Here is a 14673-nt window from a genome sequence, read left to right on the forward strand (position 1 = left end):
TCAAGGTCACCGAGTTCAAGGCCATATTATATTATATTATATTATATTATATTATATTATATTATTTATCATTCAAGAGGACTTGAGACAGAGTTGAGTGCCAGTCAGGTTTTGTCTGGACTTGAGTACTTCAACACTGATGGGTTTTAATCTCCCAGTCTCCAGATTTAATCTGGTCAGACCCAAACTTTCTAAAACCAGCTGACAAACTAACTCAGCCAAGGGCGGACTTTACTCTTAGGCAAAGGTAGGTAATAGGTGTGTTCGACTTGAAGCTGCACTGCGCAGAATGATTAGTGTATGACATCAAAGTACCGTGAGAGCCACAAGAGAGTCGACGGATCCTATGCTTTAGAATCGCTCTCGCGGTACTTTGATGTCATACACTGATCATTCTGCACAGCACCGCTACCCAGGGGCCCCCAAAAAATCCTGTATTAACTTTTGGTTGAGTTTTTTTTTTTTTTTTACTTTATTGCAAATTTCAAAAATTTGCTGAAACGGCATCAGAATGCTTAAATCATTAGTATTGCAAACAGGTGCTTGGGCGCCCCCCAACACCACACCACCACCATTATTTATCTTCACTACGTGTCTGCAGAACTGCAGAAGTGATTGACAGACAGCGTGTACAGAATAAGATCTAAAATGAAGCAAAGCTACCCAAGCAGTGCTGAAAAAAGGAGGAAACAGGAGGAAAGCAAAAAGTTATTACCAAAACTACAAAAGGTAACAAACTTTTTTTTTTGACAAAAAGTTGAGCCAACTTAAAATTTTAAAGCAACCAGCTTCAGCAGATTTTTTTGTTTTCTCAGCTTGTTGTTTTAAGTTTATACAACAAAAACTTGAGAATCTCCTACAAAAATAAGTTGAGAGAGCTCAAAAATCTGCTGAAGCAGGTTGCCTTAAAATTTCAAGTTGGCTCAACTTTTTTTTTTTTTTTTTACAGTGTAGCACTCAAGCCTAGATATTACTAGACTTGCCATGCTGAGTATATTCCAGTAAATGTGATTTTACAGTATTCACCATCAGAAATGGCCTTTTTAGTACTTTCCATCCAGACGTTCATGTATGGCCCTTGTTGAATGAGGATGTATACATCGCTCAATAGAGAAAACCCGAGTCTTCATTCAATCTAATTGGACACCGAGGAGTTCATGTGCAAGTACAGCCCCTCTGTTGCTCTAACCTAGTTATATCTTGGAACAAAAAACATGTTTGTTTGGTGTGTCGCATAACAACTGTCTATTAAATGCCTTGACCATTTGCAAGATTAGTGCCAAGGGAAAGCAGCCTTGAAAATTTGGTTAATTAGTGCATCTCTGCACACAGCATTTCCACATGTAGAAGAGGTGATATACACTTATATCCAACATACTGACTGACTTAAAATGTGTTTGACTCATTTTGCTGTTCCACATCCAATTATTAAGAAGTCAGAAAGAGCTTTATTACCAAGTATGTTTACACACACAAGGAATTTGACTTGGCAACAGGAGCTTCCGATGCAGAAGAAAGTACTGACATAGTGTAAACATACATGATAGTGCATACATACAGAGCTATTTCTACCCAATTTAAGCCATAAACATGAGTTTTTTGGTATGAATGGTTGTAAATAGTTTCAGTGATGTTGAATAATATTTTTAATTTATAAAACCAGTTGATTTAGATATTACTATTTTAGGTTAGCATTTAATTTTTTTTTTTTTTTTTTTTTTTCAGTAAAGGAATAAAGGTTTGAAACAACATAAGGGCGAGTAAAGGATGACAGAACTAACTTTTTTTTTTTTCATCTCCAGTTTATTGATTTGGCTGAATCCATCATGAATCAGACTCATGACTCATTTGTTGCATTTGGTATTGGTTTAACCATGAATGACTCAAAAATACTGGTTGGAAAAAAAATGACAATGACAATACAATACGTACAATAATAATACTCTTATTTTTTTGTTTAGAATGAATCTGGAATCTGGAATTAAAGTGGAACATAAAGTGACATATACAAATACATGAAATAAGTCCTGGAGCAATCCAGAAAAGTAATGGGTTGAAAGCCACGTGTCTCGTGAGTTTATATTTCAAATTTGAAGACGATACCATGAAAAATGAGATTCCTGCAATATTTTTTCTGAAAATATTTATAGTCTCCCCAGCCCCTCTGTTTGAGGAAAAATAACCACCAGAATTGCAGTACAGCTTGTATAACAGAGTAAATTTGCTTTCCCCTCAAAATAACTCAACACACAGCCATTAATGTCTAAACTGCTGGCCACAAAAGTGAGTACACCCCTAAGTGAAAATGTCCAAATTGGGCCCAAAGTGTCAATATTTTGTGTGGCCACCATTATTTTCCAGCACTGCCTTAACCCTCTTGGGCATGGAGTTCACCAGAGCTTCACAGGTTGCCACTGTAGTCCTCTTCCACTCCTCCATGATGACATCACGGAGCTGGTGGATGTTAGAGAACTTGCGCTCCTTCAATAGGGTTTAGGTCTGGAAACATGCTTGGTCAGTCTATTACCTTTACCCTCAGCTTCTTTAGCAAGGCAGTTGTCATCTTGGAGTTGTGTTTGAGGTCGTTATCATGTTGGAATACTGCCCTGCGGCCCAGTCTCTGCTTCAGTATGTCATAGCACATGTTGGCATTCATGGTTCCAATGCAGACCAATTTGATGCAGTGTGCGGCGTATGGTCTGAGCACTGACAGGCTAACCCCCCACCCCTTCAACCTCTGCAGCAATGCTGGCAGCACTCATGCGTCTATTTCCCAAACACAACCTCTGGATATGACGCTGAGCACGTGCACTCAACCTCTTTGGTCAACTTTGGCAAGGCCTGTTCTGAGTGGAACCTGTCCTGTTAAACCACTGTATGGTCTTGGCCACCATGCTGCAGTTCAGTTTCAGGGTCTTGGCAATCTTCTTATAGCCTACGCCATCTTTATGTAGAGCAACAATTCTTTTTTCTGATCCTCAGAGAGTTCTTTGCCATGAGGTGCCATGTTGAACTTCCAGTGACCAGTATGAGAGTGTGAGAGCGATAATAAATTTAACACACCTGCTCCCCATTCTCACCTGAGACCTTGTAACTCTAATGAGTCACGTGACACCGGAGAGAGAAAATGGCTAATTGGGCCCAATTTGGACATTTTCACTTAGGGGTGTACTCACTTTTGTGGCCAGCAGTTTAGACATTAATGGCTGTATGTTGATTTATTTTGAGGGGACAGCAAGCTGTTATACAAGCTGCACACTCGCTACTTTACATTGTATCAAAGTGTTATTTCTTCAGTGTTGTCACATGAAATCCAGTGTATGCAAAGAGAAATTGAAAGTAGATAACTTAGACATAAGAATTATATGATTAACAGTGCCTTTCTTCAGATCAAGGAACGTGACCACATTTCCTTAGCGTCTGTTTCCATAGTGACTCGTCGATTCGTCGCTCTGTTGAGAATGTCTGGAGTCTTAACCAGGAACATACTCTGTATTGAATGAACTTACTCCCGGATGCGTTTTTGGAACCACATACATCAATTAAGCAAGGTTTGGGGTTAATCAACCTGAAGTTCAGGGTTTAGCTGAAGGTAAGTTAACCGTGCTTTCTGGAATACACCCCAGGTGATCTGTGATCATAAGTGTTTGATCACAGACATCGTTTCAAGGTGGCCTGGGAGCATTCATGACTCCTTTATCTGTAGCAACTCATTTGTGGATTAAGAGGCTCAAAACTCACAGGGACAGTGGAGGCTGCTTGGGGACAGCGGATATCCACTGAGGCCATATCTGTTCACCCCTGTTGCTAATCATGTGATTAACAGGGAAGCAGATTTCAATGAGGCTCACCGTGTTGCCCGAAGTATTGTGGAGCACACTTTAGGGAGGTGGAAGCTACGCTTTCGGGATATTCACAAGTACAGTGGTGGTCTTCTCTTTGTGCCACAAAAGTGCTGTGCTGTAATAACAGTAGCAGCTATGTTGCACAACATTGCAGTGCAGGTAAGAGGTGGATGAAGGAAGGAAGATAATGAAGATGGCATGAGACCTCATGATGACCAACCAAGACATGTTCTATACATGGCTGGGTTTCATGCATGCCAACAAGTCATTGACACATTTTTTTTAGTTCCTCCTTGAAAAGTCCATGTACAGCAGTATACTTTTTCATTCCTTAATTTATGTGTTCAATCATGTCATTTTTATTTTATTTCTTTATTCATTATTATTTCTATATTGAATTATGTTTAATGAATAAAACAAAGAAAAATAAATGCATAAAAACAAAATGAAAGTCACATTGAGGAGGACTAAATTTTAGTTGCAGTTTGCTGGTAGTCCAGCAGGCGACCTCATAACTCTGTCTCCTTACAATGCACTAAGGGATTTACGATTACTTCAGAGCACTCATAGATCTATGAAGATTTTCAAGTACTACTTAAGTTACGATGGTTTTGGGATACGGTCCGCAAATCTAAGATGATTCGTGTGAGCGTTTTTAACGATCAACTTAAGCTTACGATGCTTTTGGGAAATGCAGCCCTGTTAAAGGGGACCTATTGTGCTCCTTTTTACAAGATGTAAAACTCTGATATCCCCAGAGTGTGTATGTGAAGTTTTAGCTCAAAATACCCGACAGATAATTTTTTATAGCTTGTTAAAATTGCCACTTTTAGGGTATTAGCCAAAACATGCAGTATTTGAGTATGTTGCTTTAATGCAAATGAGCTGGTGCTCCTGGAGAAGAGGGCGGAGCTTCAAGAGCTCAATCTAGCATTAGCAGTGCTAGCCTTTGCAAATAAACATTCCACTGTTAGTACAAGCCTGTTTTCATTACAGAAAACGTACTCTGTTTCAAAGTCAGTCATCTGATTGTACTGTGCACATAATAAATTTGCATTTATGAATTACACAGACAGGGAGCACAGCACGATAAAAATAGCAAAGGTGGTCTCATAGTGCATGGCATGCTATCACAAACTTTATAAGTCCCACTCATGATTATGAGCTCAACAAACTGAAGCGATAGACTCACATTGCTTTCATATGCAACTTTTAACCACCACATTCCTGTTCATTATCATTCATGGGCAGCACCAGTGAGAACTGACAGAGACAATGGTAGCTTTAGCATCATTAGCCTTACAGAGTGCCAAAAAGCTCTTTCAGAAAGGCAATTTGGAAAACAAATGCATGATACTTACTTTGTCTGGAGCTGACGTTTGCGCACATAGCGTTGGTATTGATCCCTATACGTTTTGCGGACTTTACCGTTTTTTTCCGGGACATTTCCTTAGACGATGAAACTTAACCACACTGTCCTCAGCGGCTCAGATGGAGGGAGTCTATGGAGACTCCTATGTTCCTTAGTGCATCCCAAAACACAACACTTGAAAAGCCTCTTTGGCGCTGACATTGTATATCTCCAGCAGCTACAGCAAGTAATCAGTAATGGCGGAGGCGGACCACAGCTTCTCACTCAGGGCTGTGTCTATGTTTATAGGGCAGCGTCACAAATGGGCGGGACTTTTTCCCCTCGGTGACATGAAGAGAGGGAGAATCTGAAACAGCTCATTCTGAGAGACGGTTTATAATTTTTTTCAGATTACTTTTTTCAGACGTATTGACACACATCACCGTGGAAACCTCGCAACTCCCCTTTCGGGGGGAGTCCGAGCTTCTGGCAGTTTTGAGTTCAGTAACTTTGGCGATTTAACTTCGGACCAATCAACCCGTGGCTGGAATAACGAAGCTTTCACTCCTAAAGGAATTCTTCAAGATTCTACGCATTTTACATGCACAGGACACTTTACTCAGCATCAACAAACCAGTGCAAGTAACCGCTTGTTAACTGTTTAGATGCGCTTCTAGGCTTCGGCCCGTTTTGATTAAGGTGATGTAATTCTTTGATGGTTCTAATTGGTTGTGTTTAGCTGATGTGCAAATCCTGCCATTATGCTCTCTCTTGTGCTCGAGCGCTCTCTCTCTCTCTCTCTCTCTCTCTCTCTCTCTCCCCCTCTCTCCATACCTTCCTTCCGTTGGCATCTATGTTTAATGTATGTATGTTTGTGTTTAGTTCAATGTTACATGTTCCCCTGTAGTGTAGTTTAATAAACATCCATTTGTATTCACACTTGGTTGTCTGTGTCTGCAGCTAACAGAAACGAGGTCACTTTAACGTTCCGGTTTTGTTACATGCTAATGAGCGATGTATTATTAAGGAAATTATTTTCCTTAGAGTCAATAGACGATTAAAACTGTCCGTACTGCGGACAAACAAATAATTTTATTGTACTATTAATGCTACAGTTAATTCCTGAAGATTAATATATAATTGATAACAACCAGTTATGATTATGTTCATCTCACTTTGAGCTAATTTGCTACAGTGTATCAAACACACTGTTTTCATTGATCTCCCGAGTGGGAATCCCGAAAGAGTTTCTCACTGATCAAGGCACAGCGTTTGTCACGTATGTTATGCAAACTGTATGAAAAGTCGATTCACACCAGTGTCTACCATCCACAAACAGACGGACTGGTGGAACGATTTAATCACACGTTAAAAACCATGATTCGTAAGTTCGTCCACGATGATGCCAAAAATTGGGACAGGTGGCTGGAACCCCTCTTGTTCGCTGTGCGGGAGGTCCCGCAAGCCTCCATGGGGTTTTCCCCCTTTGAGCTTCTTTATGGGCGTCAGCTCCGCGGGGTGCTGCACGTCCTGAGAGAAACTTGGGAGGATGGACCTTCAGACAGCCGAAATGAAATTCAATACGTGCTGGACCTGAGAACAAAACTCCACACTTTGGGGCGGCTGTCAATGGAGAATTGGTTACAGGCCCAGGACCGGCAGAGCTGGCTGTACAACCAGGCAACCAGGCTACGTAAATTTGCACCGGGAGAAAAAGTACTTGTATTGCTTCCTACGTCTAGCTCTAAATTCCGACCCTTTGAGGTCACGCGGCGAATTGGGGATCTTAAATATGAGGTGATTCATACAGACCGGAATAGGGCACATCAGATTTATCACCTCAACCTCCTCAAAAAGTGGAGTGAGGCGGAGTCAGTGATGCTAGCAACGGTAGTGAGTGGGGAGGAGGATCTTGGGCCGTAGGTAAATAGCAAACCACAATCTCTAGCTCTGACCCCTTGGGGAAACCACCTCTCACCCTCGCAGCTTGCTGATGTAGCCAAGCTGCAGACCGCGTTTGCAGATGTGTTCTCGCCCCTGCCAGGACGAACCTATCGTTTACCTGAACACAAGAAAAAGGTAGTTTAGGCAGAATTAGAGGCGATGCTAGAGATGGGAGTAATAGAGGAATCCCACAGCGATTGGGCGAGCCCGATAGTTTTAGTACCTAAAACAGACGGCTGTGTACGATTCTGTGTGGATTATCGCAAGGTGAATGCTGTGTCTAAATTCGACGCATATCCAATGCTGTTGACGAACTGCTTGATCGGCTGGGTTCAGGGGCGGACTGGCCATCTGGCAGACGGGCATTTTCCCGCTGGGCCGACGTACCTTTTGGGCCGGGCCGATACATCTTCTCAAACCATATTTTGTCTGATCGGCCCATAAAACTATAATGTTTGTCATTATACTTGGCAAGTCATCTCACAACCACATCATCAGAGTCAAGTGCTCAGAGAAAGTGTGAAGCAGCAGGATGAACTGCAGCTTGAATCTGGAACTTCACTTGTGCCAGAAAAAAACAAAAAACAAACACCACTGCACTACGTTTTTCAAACTTGTCCCAAGGCAATGATCCAGACTGCACAGAATTTCACAAAAATCATCCAATCACTCATAAGCTTTGATTCAACTAATGAATTTGTCAGACAAAAACCTTACATCACAGAGACTGTGGGTTCAGTGACAGTTCTGACAGGTGTAAAGGACACCAGACGTCTTTTCAGTCATGATAAGACTGGAAATATCAACCCAGGCTCACTGGAAAAATGTACCTGTATTACGTCAAAAACCTACCTATACATTACCGGTATTATTCAGATCATCAGCTATGCCTTTAAGAAAACTGAAGTTCAAGAACAGAGATATTGATTCATGAAAGTGCAGTAGATGAGTTCAGTGAAGCTGTGCTGAAAGGATACAATGATGTTATTAAACTGCACCAAAAACAATAGAAACAAATCTTAGTTTGTGTTATTGCATTAATCAGAAGATCCTTCATGTCTCGTGCTTCTTGGCCAGAAAGAAAAACAACATGCACACGTTTTTAGCTCGACAGTCAAAAAAGACTGTGACTAACAGTTCTGTGGCTTCAGACTCAAAAGTTTGAAAATAAGGAGGCAATCGACAACATGGATTTGAATGCTTCTTTTAAGAAAAGTGCCTCATGTTGATGCTTTTGTTTTTGACCACAGCTTTCCTCTGATCCATGAAGACAGGGACTGTAACTCCTTTTATTTAGTTAGTTGTGGATCAGCTGGGTCTCCAATCAGTGCTGCACAAAGGAAAATGATGCTTAAGTCATTTAAAATGTGTATACAACTAAATGTGACCCATTGACCTAATGATCTGTACAGCTAATCTGAACAGAGTGTTCTTGCTAACAAGTCTGTAGGGGAATTCATAGACACCTCTCTAGTGCTCACTACGCTATACTGTATTCCCTTGAGGCTGCTACTGTTGCTAAACCTCTTCATACATTGGCTTATTTTCTGCATTTATAATGACATATTTAGTAGCATCTTTCAGATTTTTAAAATCATTGTCTACATAATGTCTTAATGCTGATTTTTAGAGCATTGCAATTTAAAACTTAGCAAGTGAACAAAGCATTGCAGTATCATCATTGAGCACAAGATGGTGCACTCTGTCAAACTACAGGGATAGGAACTCAGTGTAATAAATAAGGCAAATGAACACGATTTGTTCAAGCTCAGCATGAATACGTTGAACTGATTACAGTTTTTGCATATTGCTTGAACATTATAGACACATGCTTAGACCAAAGTACTACACCTTAAACACAGTGTAACCATACCTTAAACAAAAGCGCTGCTTTGCACTTCAGTTGCAAATCTGCAACACACTACACACTATTTCATACATAAGACACTTCATTCATAAATGAAATCTCATTGGTACCATTGGGAAAACATCTATTCAAAATACAAAACACATTGGGTGATAGAAAGCACTTAGACACACACCTGAAAACACTTACTTACAAAACTGATCACCAATCAGCCAACCACAAATAGGCCCCAGTTGAGCCATTTTGGGAACTTTGCAAGCATGGAGAGCAAGAGGTAGAGGAAGAGGACAACAAAGAGAGAGAGGAGTAGGATATGGTCAAAGAGGCTATGCACGGAACAATATTTCAGATGATATTAGAGCAACGTTGGTGGATCATGTGATAAATTATGGCCTGACAATGAGGGAAGCTGGGCAGAGAGTCCACCCACATCTAAGCCGGACATTCAGACGGGAAAACGGGTATGTCTTCAACTCTCCACTCCAGACTGTATCTACAGTATCTACAGTACTGTACCATGTCACATAACTGTATCACATGTAGTGTATTGCAAGTTGGCTAGTGCTCCTTTTGTAACAAAAAATGATAGTTTTGTGGAATATACAGTAGAGTATAGTACATAGCAGTGTACCATTGAGATGTTACAGTATTGTAAAAAAGAACCAAACCAACAACAATTTGTGGTTGCATTTTTCTACAGAATGACTAGAAGACCTTCTGGGGGTGGTCGGCAACGCCTGTTCACCCAACAGCAGGGACTTGCCATTGTGGAAATGGTCCGAGCAAACAATGCAATCCGCCTCCACCAGCTACGGGAACAAATACTTTCAGATAGGCAAGTATTCATCAACATCAATGGAGTAGGCATTACCACGATCAGACGTGTCTTGGTAAAGCACAAAATCACATTGAAGCAATTGTACAAGGTCCCATTTGAGAGGAACTGTATCAGGGTCGAAGGACTTCGACAAGAATATGTACAGGTAAGTGTTGCAGACCTTTTACAATACAGTATTTATGTAATCCAGTACAGTAATAGCTGAATATGTACCATTGTATCAGTAGCACATAGATGCATGCAGAGAGGGACACGGGTACCTGTGTGTTGGGGTGGGGGGTGGGGGGTGGGGGGGGGGGGGGGCTCTCTATGTGTAGTACTGTAGTTGTGTGTTTTGAGTAATGCCAGCTATCCATGTTATGTATTTTTATTTTTTTGTTGCAGAAAATCTTGGACATGGATGGAGCTGCACAGCCTCATGAATTTATTTACATTGAGGCTGGTTTAAACCTCAGCAAAACTAGACGACTGGGTCGTAATATAATTGGCCAAAGGGCAATTGTGCACGTCCCGGGGCAGCGTGGGGGGAACATCACAATGTGTGCCGCCATAAGCCTTCGAGGGCTACTACACCATCATGCCAAACTAGGTCCCTACAATATGCAACATGCTAACATTTCTTGATGCACTTCATGATGCAGTTGTACAGGACAGATCAGAGCAGCCCAGGTTTGTTGTTGTCTGGGATAATGTTATTTTCCTCCTGGCTGCTCTGGTTCACCAACCATGATCAATTTGATGTTGTATACTTGCCCCCTTACGCGCCATTTCTAAACCCTATCGAATGTTTTTTTTCCGCTTTGAGATGGTGTGTATATGACCGCCAACCACATGCCCGCATGCCTCTTCTGAAGGCAATGGAAGAGGCATGCGGTGACATTGAGGTAACGTCAATCCATGGATGGATTCGGCAGACAAGGCGTTATTTTCCCCGTTTCTTAGCAGGAGAAAATATCGCTTGTGATGTTGATGAGGTCCTGTGGCCAGACCTAAACAGACGGCAGGATCTGTAATCCCACCCACGCAAAATTGACCTGTTCTGTATTTACAGTAGTTTTATTTTTGTTACTGTACTGTAAAGTATAGTACTGTGATGTGCAGTATTGAGTTGATGTCATTTGTAACCTTTCAGTACTTTCACTTTTTATTTATGAAAACCTTAAAAAAAAAAAAAAAAAAAAAACTAACAAAAACTGTAAGTGTTGAGCTTCACAGAATGCTAACTGATGAATAACGTTATATAACGTACACTAGTGTGTTGCTGCTAATCTGAAAGTGAATTCATATGATGCAAGTGTGTATCATTTTGTTGTCAGTGATATTTTGACAAAGGATTGTTAGGTTTTGATAGTTTAAATTCAACATAGATGTGAATGGTTTATTTCCCAGTGTTGTGTGCTTGTGTGTAAAGTTTTGACACAATGAGCCAAAGTTTAGCAAAAAGTGTTCAAGCAATCAGCAAAAACTGTAGTAGTTGACTCCCATTTGTTTTTAGATGCTTTGTGCAGATGAATATTAGAGAGTAGAGGATGTGAAGAGCAGCAAACAATAGCACACACTCATTATACAGACTGATGAATATTAAAGCTCATTACACCTGCATTATTAATCACCCGGAAACTATCATTCTGTAATTTACTCACCCTCGTGTTATTCCAAAGACTTCATTCCTTCTGTGGAACTCAAATGAAGATGCTTTGAGAAATGTATCAGTGTTGTTCATCCATTCATTGAAAGCCAGTGGTCACCAAAATGGTTTGGTCTTCAAAATATCATCTTTTGTGTTCTGCATTTCCAATGATAAATTTCCACCCTCTCTCTATAAAGAAACCTGTATATGTAAAGAGCATCTTTGCATCTGAATTTGATCTTCAGTCCAGTCTAGCTTTGAATGGCCTCATTCTTCAACAACAGCTTTTTGTGAAGCTGCATTATATTAGGACAGATTCATAAATCCGTCTGGTCTGAATGTGCTGCTCAAACGGTTCAGATCAGGCTCAAATGCTTATGAAAATAAACTTGCTTGCGCTGTTGGTTTTTAATGTCAGGATTCAAAAGGACTTAACATCAAATGAGAGTAAAAAGGTAACCGCAACATGCAATAGGTGGTGAGTTTGCCATTTAAGAGTAATGTGTGCTAATGTGAAGCTGTGTGTGTGTTTATGAGTGAGAGGAACAGATGTAGGGGCTCTGCTCTTGTTTTTGTCCTTTGCAAATATGCTTTTAGATTCAACCGCTGCAACATGACATGGAATTACGGGTAATTGCTGTTGTTTATTGGCTGTAGTAATGGCTACATTTACACTGTGTCCTTGTGTAGCCCAAAGTGCTTTATAATTGGAGCTCTTTGACAACACAAGGGCTGAGACGACGCTATCCAAGCGGCACTGTCAGCACACGACTGCACTCCATACTATACAACTCACAATCATCTCTACTCTTCACGACCGGCTTATGATTCCTCCAACACAAACCTTCTGAAAATATACTTTTTTGTATATAATGATGACTCGGTCACTGGATTTACCAGCGAAGAAGACCATTAATTCAAATGAAACAAAAACAATTACACAGATCAGGAAAGCATAACTGTATATGTTTCCCAGAGTAAGACGGTCATTCATGCATGCCTTAACATACTGGACAAAATTATAATATCAGTTTAAAATGTAATTCAATTCAGTTAGTTGTCTTTTATCACAATATAACATAATTGAACATGGAGGTGATTTTGAAATAATTTATCCACTTTGTTTGAGCTGATATTGCAATTGCTGCCATACGTACTGTTGCGAATGATCAGACTGGGTTAGATCCATTTGCAGCTTTTATTAGAATAATGAAACAGGCAGGGTCAAATACCAGCAAAACAGTGCAAAAGAGGCAAGGCAAGGCAGAGTCAGGCAAAGAGTCGAGGCAGGCGGCGAGAATCAGAGTCCAATAAACAATCTGGGTCAGGCAGGCAGAGAACAATCACAAACATGAACAGTCCAAGGTCGAGATACAAATCAAACACAGGTAGAAAACGCTCAGTAGTGACAGCCAGGGCAAATCAAGACTTCACAGGGATGTGGTGTGTGTGAGTGGCTTTTATGTGTGTGTGTAAATGAGGTGCAGGTGTGATGTGCAATCAGTCCCAGGTATGAGGTATGATGGGAATCAGTTCATGAGAGAGTTCAGGAGAGTGCTAATATTCAGGAGATGGCTCCGTCTGGTGGTGCGAGGGAGGCGGTACAAGAACCTCTTCCGTAACATCTAACCTTACGAAACAGAAATATATGGAAATATACTGATTAAATAATACATTTCCATATATTGCTTATTTTTTAATATAATATAATATATTCAATATATTTAATATATATTGATACATATAATACATATATAGCAATGAAGACAAGAGATAATGTTTGGATTTACATAAACGTAAACAAATATGATCTCACTATTGTTTACAGGTACACATTTGATATATGAAAATATCTGTGATATATATATATATATATATATATATATATATATATATATATATATATATATATATATATATAAACGTATTGGATTTTTGGACAATCTGATTGTTAAAGTCATGAAAACATGGTGAAAAATGAGATTTGACATTTATAACTTAATTCATTGAGTGCTATAAAATTACTTATATTACAATATATGTCAATATACTGTCACAAATGTTCCAGTATATGTAAAGTGACAGTTCCTTTTATTAGTATTCAATATATTGTAATGTATTAACACAATATATTATTTAGTATATTTTCAACCTACAATAAATTTAACAAATAGTTAATATATATATATATATATATATATATATATATATATATATATATATATATATACTGTATATGAAGAGTTCATTTGCAAAATCAGATAACTCTGTTTTTAACAATTTTCAGAAATCATGTTTTTTTTCATTGTGCATTCCAATTAATCTCAATCAAAATGCAGTTGGGTTATTTTGATAAAAAAAAAAAACACATTAAAACACAATAAAAACATAACATAATAAAAAATCTGATTTTTGAAAATAAAAAAACAGAGTTATCTGTTTTTGCAAATAAACTGTTCATATATATATATATATATATATATATATATATATATTTGTTTCCTTTTTTTTCTTTGTGTTTGAGGACTTTGAAATGACATGAAACACCTCAAATGAAAAACTGACAATCTATTCAGCAATAGTCCAGCAACAAGGAGTTTCATGCAGAATTTTAAAGAATGTGCTCGAGCACCTAATTACTATACAACTATTTTATTCAATGTATCATCTAAAAATGTAAAGCCAGATGCCATGTGATTAACTGCTGTGTTTACCTCTTCTAACAAGCCTTCAGTCGTAGTACAGTCAGCAGACATCAACACTGTAGCAGCCAGGCTCCTTAAGTTATCAAAGGAAAGTGGAGTGAGTTTGTGATGCATTCCACCTCACAATCACTATTACACAGATTCAGTCTGCAAATGACGTCATGAGTGCAAGACAACAGACAACTTTTCAACCTGGAAAGAAGTGGAGGCATGTTGTCCATCTTTTACAGCATTTGCTTATGAAGAACATGTTGCCAGAGCAGATGGACTGCATTTGAGTGACATCAGCTCTATAAACCTGCGGATTATCCATGCTCTACAACTTCATAAAGAACATTAAAGGGCATATTGCAGGTTAGAGACTCCATTGAGTCAATGTATAGAAAAATACTGTAGGAACTAGATTTTCTTTAAAATTTACTTTAAAATACGCTATTAAGGCTTCTGGAGTCGTTTTTTTGAGACAATTTTACTTCCGCATCTGAAACGCATC

Source organism: Barbus barbus, assembly GCF_936440315.1.
Source record: "Barbus barbus genome assembly, chromosome: 12".
Classification (NCBI taxonomy): Eukaryota; Metazoa; Chordata; class Actinopteri; order Cypriniformes; family Cyprinidae; genus Barbus; species Barbus barbus.